This window comes from Arachis ipaensis, chromosome B8, assembly GCF_059453495.1.
Source record: "Arachis ipaensis isolate K30076 ecotype BB chromosome B8, ASM5945349v1, whole genome shotgun sequence".
Lineage (NCBI taxonomy): Eukaryota > Viridiplantae > Streptophyta > Magnoliopsida > Fabales > Fabaceae > Arachis > Arachis ipaensis.
Window position 1 is genome coordinate 54,275,923 of NC_142443.1, and position 11,285 is coordinate 54,287,207.

The following is an 11,285-nucleotide window of genomic DNA, read 5'->3' on the forward strand; positions in this document are numbered from 1 at the left end:
CTTTTCAGTTCTTAACTGAATTTTTGTAGATTTGTGATACTGTTAAGACTAATAGAGTAGATCCTGAAGTCTACAGGCTCATGCTTTTCCCTTTTGCTGTAAGAGACAGAGCTAGAATGTGGTTGGACTCTCAACCCAAAGATAGCCTGAACTCTTGGGATAAGCTGGTCACGGGTTTCTTAGCCAAGTTATTTCCTCCTCAAAAGCTTAGAAAGCTTAGAGTGGATGTTCAAACCTTCAAACAGAAAGAAGGTGAATCCCTCTATGAAGCTTGGGAGAGATACAAGCAACTAACCAAAAAGTGTCCTTCTGACATGCTTTCAGAATGGACCATCCTGGATATATTCTATGATGGTCTGTCTGAATTAGCTAAGATGTCATTGGATACTTCTGCAGGTGGATCCATTCACCTAAAGAAAACGCCTGCAGAAGCTCAAGAACTCATTGACATGGTTGCTATAACCAGTTCATGTACACTTCTGAGAGGAATCCTGTGAGCAATGGGACGCCTCAGAAGAAGGGAGTTCTTGAAATTGATACTCTGAATGCCATATTGGCTCATAACAAAATATTGACTCAGCAAGTCAATATGATTTTTTCAGAGTCTGAATGGAATGCACGCTGCATCCAACAGTACTCAAGAGGCGCCTTCTGAAGAAGAGGCCTATGATCCTGAAAACCCTGCAATAGCAGAGGTGAATTACATGGGTGAACCATATGGAAACACCTATAATCCCTCATGGAGAAATCACCCAAATATCTCATGGAAGGATCAACAAATGCCTCAACAAGGCTTTAATAATGGTGGAAGAAACAGGTTTAGCAATAGCAAGCCTTTTCCATCATCCACTTAGCAACAGACAGAGAATTCTGAACAAAATACTTCTAATTTAGCAAACTTAGTCTCTGATCTATCTAAGGCCACTATGAGTTTCATGAATGAAACAAGGTCCTCCATTAGAAATTTGGAAGCACAAGTGGGCCAGCTGAGTAAAAGAGTCACTGAAATCCCTCCTAGTACTCTCCCAAGCAATACAGAAGAAAATCCAAAAGGAGAGTGCAAGGCCATTGAAATGACCATCATGGCCGAATCCAAGGAAGAAGGGGAGGACGTGAATCCCAAGGAGGAAGACCTCCTGGGGCATCCAGTGATCAATAAGGAGTTTCCCTCTGAGGAACCAAAGGAATCTGAGACTCAACTAGAGACCATAGAGATTCTATTAAACCTCCTTATGCCATTCATGAGCTCTGATGAGTATTCCTCTTCTGAAGAGAATGAGGATGTTACTAAGGAGCAAGTTACCAAGTACCTTGGTGCAATCATGAAGCTGAATGCCAAATTATTTGGTATTGAGACTTGGGAAGATGAACCTCCCTTGTTCACCAATGAACTAAGTGATCTGGATCAACTGACATTGCCCCAGAAGAAACAGGATCCTAGAAAGTTCCTAATACCTTGTACCATAGGCACCATGATCTTTGAAAAGGCTCTATGTGACCTTGGTTCAGGGATAAACCTCATGCCCCTCTCTGTAATAGAGAAACTGAGAATCTTTGGGGTGCAAGCTGCTAAAATCTCATTAGAGATGGCAGACAATTCAAGAAAACAGGCTTATGGACAAGTAGAGGACGTGTTAGTAAAGGTTGAAGGCCTTTACATCCCTGCTGATTTCATAGTCCTAGATACTGGGAAGGATGAGGATGAATCCATCATCCTTGAAAGACCCTTCCTAGCCACAGCAAGAGCTGTGATTGATGTTGACAGAGGCGAATTAGTCCTTCAATTGAATGAGGACTCCCTTGAGTTTAAAACTCAAGGACATCCTTCTGTAAACATGGAAAAGAGGCACAGTAAGCTTCTTTCAAAACAGAGTCAACCAGAGCCCCCACAGTCAAACTCTAAGTTTGGTGTTGGGGAGTCTCAACAATGCTCTGAACATCTGTGAGGCTCCATGAGAGCCCATTGTCAAGCTATTGACATTAAAGAAGCGCTTGTTGGGAGGCAACCCAATTTTTATTTATCTAATTTTAATTTATTTTTATTGTTATTTCATGTTTTATTAGGTTCATGATCATGTGGAGTCACAAAATAAATATAAAAATTGAAAACGGAATCAAAAACAGCAGAAGAAAAATCACACCCTGGAGGAGGATCTCACTGGCGTTTAAACGCCAGTAAGGAGCATCTGTCTGGCGTTCAATGCCAGAACAGAGCATATTTCTGGCGTTGAACGCCAGAAACAAGCAGCATCCTGGCGTTCAGACGCCAGAAATGCACAGTGAAGAAGAGCTGGCGCTGAACGCCCGAAACAAGCATCTGGCTGGCGTTCAACGCCAGAAATATGCTGCATCTGGGCGTTGAACGCCCAGAACAACCATCAGTTCGGCGTTTAAACGCCAGAATTGCATGCAAAGGCATTTTACATGCCTAATGGGTGCAGGGATGCAAATCCTTGACACCTCAGGATCTGTGGACCCCACAGGATCAACTCAGCATCTGTGGACCCCACAGGATCCCCACCTACCACCACTCACTCTCTTTCCTCTTCTCAATGTTCATCCTCTCTTCCCAATAAACACTCTTCCCCAAAACCCTTCACCAATCACCTCAATCTCTCTTCCCTATCACCACTTCACCACTCACATCATCCACTCTTCCCCATAAACCTACCTCATAAACTCCACCTACCTTCAAAATTCAAAATCAATTTCCTACCCAAAACCCACCCTTATGGCCGAACCTTACCCCCCCTCCCTTCCCTATATATAGCCCTCCATTCTCCTTCATTTTCACACAACACAACCCTCTCTTTCCCTTCTTGGCCGAATACACCTCTCCCTCCTCTCCTCCATATTTTCTTCTTCTTTTTCATCTATTCTTTCTTCTCTTGCTCGAGGGCGAGCAAAATTCTATGTTTGGTGTGGTAAAAGCATAAGCTTTTTGTTTTTCCATTACCATTGATGGCACCTAAGACCGGAGAATCCTCTTGAAAAGGGAAAGGGAAGACAAAAGCTTCCACCTCCGAGTCATGGGAGATGGAAAGATTCATCTCCAAAGCTCATCAAGACCACTTCTATGATGTTGTGGCCAAGAAGAAGGTGATCCCCGAGGTCCCTTTCAAACTCAAGAGAAATGAGTATCCGGAGATCCAACATCAGATCCATAGAAGAGGTTGGGAAGTTCTAACAAACCCCATCCAACAAGTCGGAACTCTAATGGTTCAAGAGTTCTATGCTAATGCATGGATCACAAGGAACCATGATCAAAGTAAGAACCCAAACCCAAAGAATTATCTCACCATGGTTCGGGGGAATTACTTAGATTTTAGTTCGAAAAATGTAAGGTTGGCATTCAACTTGCCAATGATGGAAGAGAACGCACGCCCCTACACAAGGAGAGTCAACTTTGATCAAAGGTTGGACCAAGTCCTCATGGACATATGTGTGGAAGGAGCTCAATGGAAGATTGACTCAAAAGGCAAACCAGTTCAACTGAGAAGACTGAACCTTAAGCCTGTAGCTAGAGGATGGTTGGAATTCATTCAACGCTCAATCATTCCCACTAGCAACCGGTCTGAAGTTACTATAGACCGGGCCATCATGATCCATAGCATCATGATTGGAAAAGAGGTGGAGGTTCATGAGATTATACCTCAAGAACTCTACAAGGTGGCTGACAAGTCCTCCACTATGGCAAGGTTAGCTTTTCCTCACCTCATTTGCCATCTATGCAATTCGGCTGGGATTGACATAGAAGGAGACATTCCCATTGAGGAAGAGAAGCCCATCACTAAGAAAAGAATGGAGCAAATAAGAGAGCCCATTCATGGAGCTCAAGAGACGCATGAAGCTCATCACCATGAGATCCCAGAGATGCCTCAAATGCATTTTCTCCACAAAACTATTGGGAGCAAATCAACACCTCCCTAGGAGAATTAAGTTCCAACATGGGAAAATTAAGGGTGGAACATCAAGAGCACTCCATCATCCTTCATGAAATTAGAGAAGATAAAAAGCAATGAGGGAGGAGCAACAAAGACAAGGAAGAGACATAGAAGAGCTCAAGGACATCATTGGTTCCTCAAGAAGGAAACGCCACCATCACTAAGGTGGACTCATTCCTTGTTCTTACATTATTTGTTTTTAGTTTTCTTTATGTTAAGTGCTTGTCCATGTTTGTGTCTCATTACATGATCATTAGTATTTAGTAACTTTGTCTTAAAGTTATGAATGTCCTATGAATCCATCACCTCCCTTAAATGAAAACTGTTTTAATTCAAAAGAACAAGAAGTACATGAGTTTTGAATTTATCCTTGAACTTAGTCTAATTATATTGATGTGGTGACAATGCTTCTTGTTTTCTGAATGAATGCTTGAACAGTGCATATGTCTTTTGAAGTTGTTGTTTAAGAATGTTAAATATATTGGCTCTTGAAAGAATGATGACAAGGAGGCATGTTATTTGATAATCTGAAAAATCATAAAAATGATTCTTGAAGCAAGAAAAAGCAGTGAATACATAGCTTGCAGAAAAAGAAAAATAGCAAAAAAAAAAGAAAAAGAAAAAGCAAGCAGAAAAAGCCAAAAGCTCTTAAAACTAAAAGGCAAGAGCAAAAAGCCAATAGCCCTTAAAACCAAAAGGCAAGGGTAATAAAAAGGATCCCAAGGCTTTGAGCATCAGTGGATAGGAGGGCCTAAAAGAATAAAATCCTGGCCTAAGCGGCTAAACCAAGCTGTCCCTAACCATGTGCTTGTGGCGTGAAGGTGTCAAGTGAAAACTTGAGACTGAGCGGTTAAAGTCAAGGTCCAAAGCAAAAGAAGAGTGTGCTTAAGAACCCTGGACACCTCTAATTGGGGACTTTAGCAAAGCTGAGTCACAATCTGAAAAGGTTCACCCAATTATGTGTCTGTGGCATTTATGTATCCGGTGGTAATACTAGAAAACAAAGTGCTTAGGGCCACGGCCAAGACTCATAAAGTAGCTGTGTTCAAGAATCAACATACTGAACTAGGAGAATCAATAACACTATCTGAACTCTGAGTTCCTATAGATGCCAATCATTCTGAACTTCTATGGATGAAGTGAGATGCTAAAACTATTCAAGAGGCAAAAAGCTACAAGTCCCGCTCATCTGATTGGAGCTATGTTTCATTGATGGTTTGGAATTTATAGTATATTTTCTTCTTTTTATCCTATTTGATTTTCAGTTGCTTGGGGACAAGCAACAATTTAAGTTTGTTGTTGTGATGAGCGGATAATTTATATGCTTTTTGGCATTGTTTTTAGTATGTTTTTAGTAGGATCTAGCTACTTTTAGGGATGTTTTCATTAGTTTTTATGTTAAATTCACATTTCTGGACTTTACTATGAGTTTGTGTGTTTTTCTATGATTTCAGGTATTTTCTGGCTGAAATTGAGGGACTTGAGCAAAAATCAGATTCAGAGGTAGAAGAAGGACTGCTGATGCTGTTGGATTCTGACCTCCCTGCACTCAAAGTGGATTTTCTAGAGCTACAGAATTCAAAATTGCGCGCTTCCAATTGCGTTGGAAAGTGGAAATCCAGGGCTTTCCAGCAATATATAATAGTCCATACTTTGGCTGAGTTTAGATGACGTAAAAGGGCGTTAAACTCCAGTTCTACGCTGCTGTCTGGAGTTAAACGCCAGAAACACGTCACAAACCAGAGTTGAACGCCAGAAACACGTTACAACCTGGCGTTCAACTCCAAAAGAAACCTCTGCACGTGGAAAGCTAAAGCTCAGTCCAAGCACACACCAAGTGGGCCCCGGAAGTGGATTTATGCATCAATTACTTACTTCTATAAACCCTAGTAGCTAGTTTATTATAAATAGAACTTTTTACTATTGAATTAGACATCCTGGATTGTATTTTTGATCCAGTGATCACGTTTTGGGGGCTGGCCATTCGGCCATGCCTGGACCTTTCACTTATGTATTTTCAACGGTAGAGTTTCTACACTCCATAGATTAAGGTGTGGAGCTCTGCTGTTCCTCATGAATTAATGCAAAGTACTACTATTTTTCTATTCAACTCAACTTATTCCGCTTCTAAGATATTCATTCGCACTTCAACATGAATGTGATGAACGTGACAATCATCATCATTCCCCCACGAACGCGTGCCTGACAACCACTTCTGTTCCATCTTAGATTGGATGATTATCTCTTGGATCTCTTAATCAGAATCTTCGTGGTATAAGCTAGATTGATGGCGGCATTCATGAGAATCCGGAAAGTCGAAACCTTGTCTGTGGTATTCCGAGTAGGATTCTAGGATTAAATGACTGTGACGAACTTCAAACTCGCGAGTGCTGGGCGTAGTGACAGACGCAAAAGGAGGGTGAATCCTATTCCAGTATGATCGAGAACCTCAGATGATTAGCCGTGCTGTGACAGAGCATTTGGACCATTTTCACAAGAGGATAGGATGCAGCCATTGACCACGGTAATGCCTCCAGATGATTAGCCATGCAGTGACAGCGCATTGGACCATTTTTACAGAGAGGATGAAAAGTAGCCATTGACAATAGTGATGTCCTTACATAAAGCCAGCCATGGAAATGAGTAGGATTGATTGGATGAAGACAGCAGGAAAGCAGAAGTTCAGAGGGACGAAAGCATCTCTATACCTTTATCTAAAATTCTCACCAATGAAATACATAAGTATTTCTATCTTTATTTTCTGTCTATTTCTTATTTATTTTCGAAAACTCCATAACTATTTTATATCCGCCTGACTGAGATTTACAAGGTGACCATAGCTTGCTTCATACCAACAATCTCCGTGGGATCGACCTTTACTCACGTAAGGTTTTATTACTTGGACGACCCAGTGCACTTGCTGGTTAGTTGTATCGAAGTTGTGAATGAAAAACGATTTATTAAGACGTGCGTACAGAGTTTTTGGTGCCGTTGCCTGAGATCACAATTTTGTGCACCAAACACCTATAACCCTTCATGGAGAAATCATCCAAATCTCTCATGAAAGGATCAACAAAAGCCTCAACAAGGCTTTAATAATGGTGGAAGAAACAGGTTTAATAATAGCAAGCCTTTTCCATCATCCACTCTGCAACAGACCGAGAATTCTGAGCAGAATCCATCTAGCTTAGCAAATTTATTCTCTGATCTATCAAAGGCCACTGTGAGTTTCATGAATGAAACAAGGTCCTCCATTAGAAATTTGGAAGCACAAGTGGGCCAGCTGAGTAAAAAGATCACTGAAATCCCTCCCAGTACTCTCCCAAGCAATACAGAAGAAAATCCAAAAGGAGAGTGCAAGGCCATTGAATTTACCATCATGGCCGAACCCACAAGAGAGGAAAAGGACATGAATCCCAAGGAGGAAGACCTCCTGGGACGTCCAGTGATCAATAAGGAGTTTCTCTCTGAGGAACCAAAGGAATCTGAGACTCATCTAGAGACCGTAGAGATTCCATTGAACCTCCTTATGCCATTCATGAGCTCTGATGAGTATTCTTCTGAAGAGAATGAAGATGTTACTGAAGAGCAAGTTGCCAAGTTTGTTGGTACAATCATGAAGCTGAATGCCAATTTATTTGGTAATGAGACTAGGGGAGATGAACCTCCCCTGTTCACCAATGAAATAAATGCACTGGATCAACTGACATTGCCTCAGAAGAAACAGGATCCTGGAAAGTTCTTAATACCTTGTACCATAGGCACCATGACCTTTGAGAAGGCTCTGTGTGACCTTGGGTCAGGAATAAACCTCATGCCACTCTCTGTAATGGAGAAACTAAGAACCCTTGAGGTACATGAAGCCAATTTCTCATTAGAAATGGAAGACAAATCCATGAAAATAGCTTATGGACAAGTAGAGGACATGTTAGTAAAGGTTAAAGACCTTTACATCCCTGCTGATTTCATAATCCTGGATACTGGGAAGGATGAGGATGAATCCATCATCCTTGGAAGACCCTTCCTAGCCACAACAAGAGTTGTGATTGATGTTAACAGAGGTGAACTAGTCCTTCAATTGAATGGGGACTCCCTTGAGTTTAAAACTCAAGGACATCCTTCTGTAAACATGGAAAAGAGGCACAGTAAGCTTCTCCCACTGCAGAGTCAACCAGAGCCCCCACAGTCAAACTCTAAGTTTGGTGTTGGGAGGCCACAACCAAACTCTAAGTTTGGTGTTGAACTCCCATATCCAAACTCTAAATTTGGTGTTGGGGAGTCTCAACAATGCTCTGAACATCTGTGAGGCTCCATGAGAGCCCACTGTCAAGCTATTGACATTAAAGAAGCGCTTGTTGGGAGGCAACCCAATTTTTATTTATCTAATTTTATTTTATTGTTCTTTCATGTTTTATTAGGTTCATGATCATGTGGAGTCACAAAATAAATAGAAAAATCAAAAATAGAATAAAAAAATAGCACACCCTGGAGGAGGAGTTCACTGGCGTTCAAACGCCTGTAAGGAGCATCTGGCTGGCGCTGAACGCCAGAAACAAGCATGAAGCTGGCGTTCAACGCCAGAAACATGCTGCATCTGGGCGCTGAACGCCCAGAACAAGCATCAGTTCGGCGTTTAAACGCCAGAATTGCATGCAAAGGCATTTCACATGCCTAATTGGTGCAGGGATGTAAATCTTTGACACCTCAGGATCTGTGGACCCCACAGGATCCCCACATACCTCCACTCACCTTACCTCCTCATAATCCTATATCACCCTCTCTCTCCATTCATAATCATCCCTTTTGTTCTCCATTCACCACTCACATCCATACACCCCACCTACCTTCAAAATTCAAAATCTTTTTCCCACCCATATAGCCGAATACACACATCCCTCCATCTCCTCCATATCTTCTTCTTCTTCTACTATTCTTTCTTCTTTTGCTCAAGGGTGAGCAACATTCTAAGTTTGGTGTGGTAAAAGCATAAGTTCTTTTTTGTTTTTCCATAACCATTGATGGCACCTAAGGCCAGAGAAACCTTTAGAAAGAGGAAAGGGAAGACAAAAGCTTCCACCTCTGAGTCATGGGAGATGGAAAGATTCATCTCAAAGGTCTATAGCTCAGTGGTAGAACATTTGACTGCAAATCAAGAGATCCCTGAGATACCTCAGGGGATACATTTTCCCCCACACAATTATTGGGAGCAACTAAGGGTGGAACATCAAGAGCACTCCATCATCCTCCATGAAATTAGAAAAGATCAAAAAGCAATGAGGAAGGAGCAACAAAGACAAGGAAGAGACATAGAAGAGCTCAAGGACATCATTGGTTTCTCAAGAAGAAAACGCCACCATCACTAAGGTGGACTCATTCCTTGCTCTTAAATTTTCTATTTTTTGTTTTCTTATGCTAAATGTTTATCTATGTTTGTGTCTTTATTACATGATCATTAATGTCTAAGTGTCTATGCCTTAAAGTAGTGAATATGAATCCATCACCTCTCTTAAATGAAAAATGTTTTAATTCAAAAGAACAAGAAGTACATGAGTTTTGAATTTATCCTTGAACTTAGTTTAATTATATTGATGTGGTGACAATACTTTTTGTTTTATGAATGAATGCTTGAACAGTGCATATGTTTTTTGAATTTGATGTTTAAGAATGTTAAATATGTTGGCTCTTGAAAAAATGATGACAAGGAGACATGTTATTTGATAATCTGAAAAATCATAAAAATGATTCTTGAAGCAAGAAAAAGCAGTGAATACAAAAGCGCAGAAAAAAAAAAAGCAAGCAGAAAAAGCTAAAAGCTCTTAAAACCAAGAGGCAAGAGCAAAAAGCCAATAACCCTTAAAACCAAAAGGCAAGGGTAAATAAAAAGGACCCCAAGGCTTTGAGCATCAGTGGATAGGAGGGCCTAAAGGAATAAAATCCTGGCCTAAGCGGCTAAACCAAGCTATCCCTAACCATGTGCTTGTGGCGTGAAGGTGTCAAGCGAAAACTTGAGACTGAGCGGTTAAAGTCAAGGTCCAAAACAAAAGAAGAGTGTGCTTAAGAACCCTGGACACCTCTAATTGGGGACTTTAGCAAAGATGAGTCACAATCTGAAAAGATTCACCCAATTATGTGTCTGTGGCATTTATGTATCCGGTGGTAATACTGGAAAACAAAGTGCTTAGGGCCACGGCCAAGACTCATAAAGTAGCTGTGTTCAAGAATCAACATATTGAACTAGGAGAATCAATAACACTATCTGAACTCTGAGTTCCTATAGATGCCAATCATTCTGAACTTCAATGGATAAAGTGAGATGCCAAAACTATTCAAGAGGCAAAAGGCTACAAGTCCCGCTCATCTGACTGGAGCTATGTTTCATTGATGGTTTGGAATTTATAGTATATTCTCTTCTTTTTATCCTATTTGATTTTCAGTTGCTTGGGGACAAGCAACAATTTAAGTTTGGTGTTGTGATGAGCGGATAATTTATACGCTTTTTGGCATTATTTTTAGTATGTTTTTAGTACAATCTAGTTACTTTTAGGGATGTTTTTATTAGTTTTTATGTTAAATTCACATTTCTGGACTTTACTATGAGTTTGTGTGTTTTTCTGTGATTTCAGGTATTTTCTGGCTGAAATTGAGGGACTTGAGCAAAAATCAGATTCAGAGGTTGAAGAAGGACTGCTGATGCTGTTGGATTCTGACCTCCCTGAAGTCAAAGTGGATATTCTGGAGCTACCGAACTCAAAATGGCGCTCTTCCAATTGCGTTGGAAAGTAGACATCCAGGGCTTTCCAGCAATATATAATAGTCCATACTTTGGCCGAGTTTAGACGATGCAAAATGGCGTTGAACGCCAGTTCTACGCTGCAGTCTGGAGTTAAACGCCAGAAACACGTCACGAACCAGAGTTAAACGCCAAAAACACGTTACAACTTGGCGTTCAACTCCAGAAGAAGCCTCTGCACGTGTAAACTTCAAGCTCAGCCCAAGCACACACCAAGTGGGCCCCGGAAGTGGATTTATGTATCAATTACTTACTCCTGTAAACCCTAGTAACTAATTTAGTATAAATAGGACTTTTTACTATTGTATTTGGAATGTTTAATCTTTGGAACGTTTAGTCCTTAGACATTGGAGGCTGGCCATTCGGCCATGCCTAAACCTTTCACTTATGTATTTTTCAACGGTAGAGTTTCTACACTCCATAGATTAAGGTGTGGAGCTCTGCTGTTCCTCGTGAATTAATGCAAAGTACTACTGTTTTTCTATTCAATTCAACTTATTCCGCTTCTAAGATATTCATTCGTACTTCAATATGAATGTGATGAACATGGC

At 40.9% G+C, this 11,285-nt stretch overlaps 1 non-coding gene across 1 annotated transcript; it reads right to left on the reverse strand.

The window, feature by feature from the left end:
• Positions 1 to 212: 212 nt before the first annotated feature.
• LOC148548144 (small nucleolar RNA R71) lies at positions 213 to 320 on the reverse strand. Its single transcript, XR_015897104.1, has one exon. It is a non-coding gene; the product is annotated as a small nucleolar RNA R71 (small nucleolar RNA).
• Between the last annotated feature and the right edge of the window lie 10,965 nt (positions 321 to 11,285).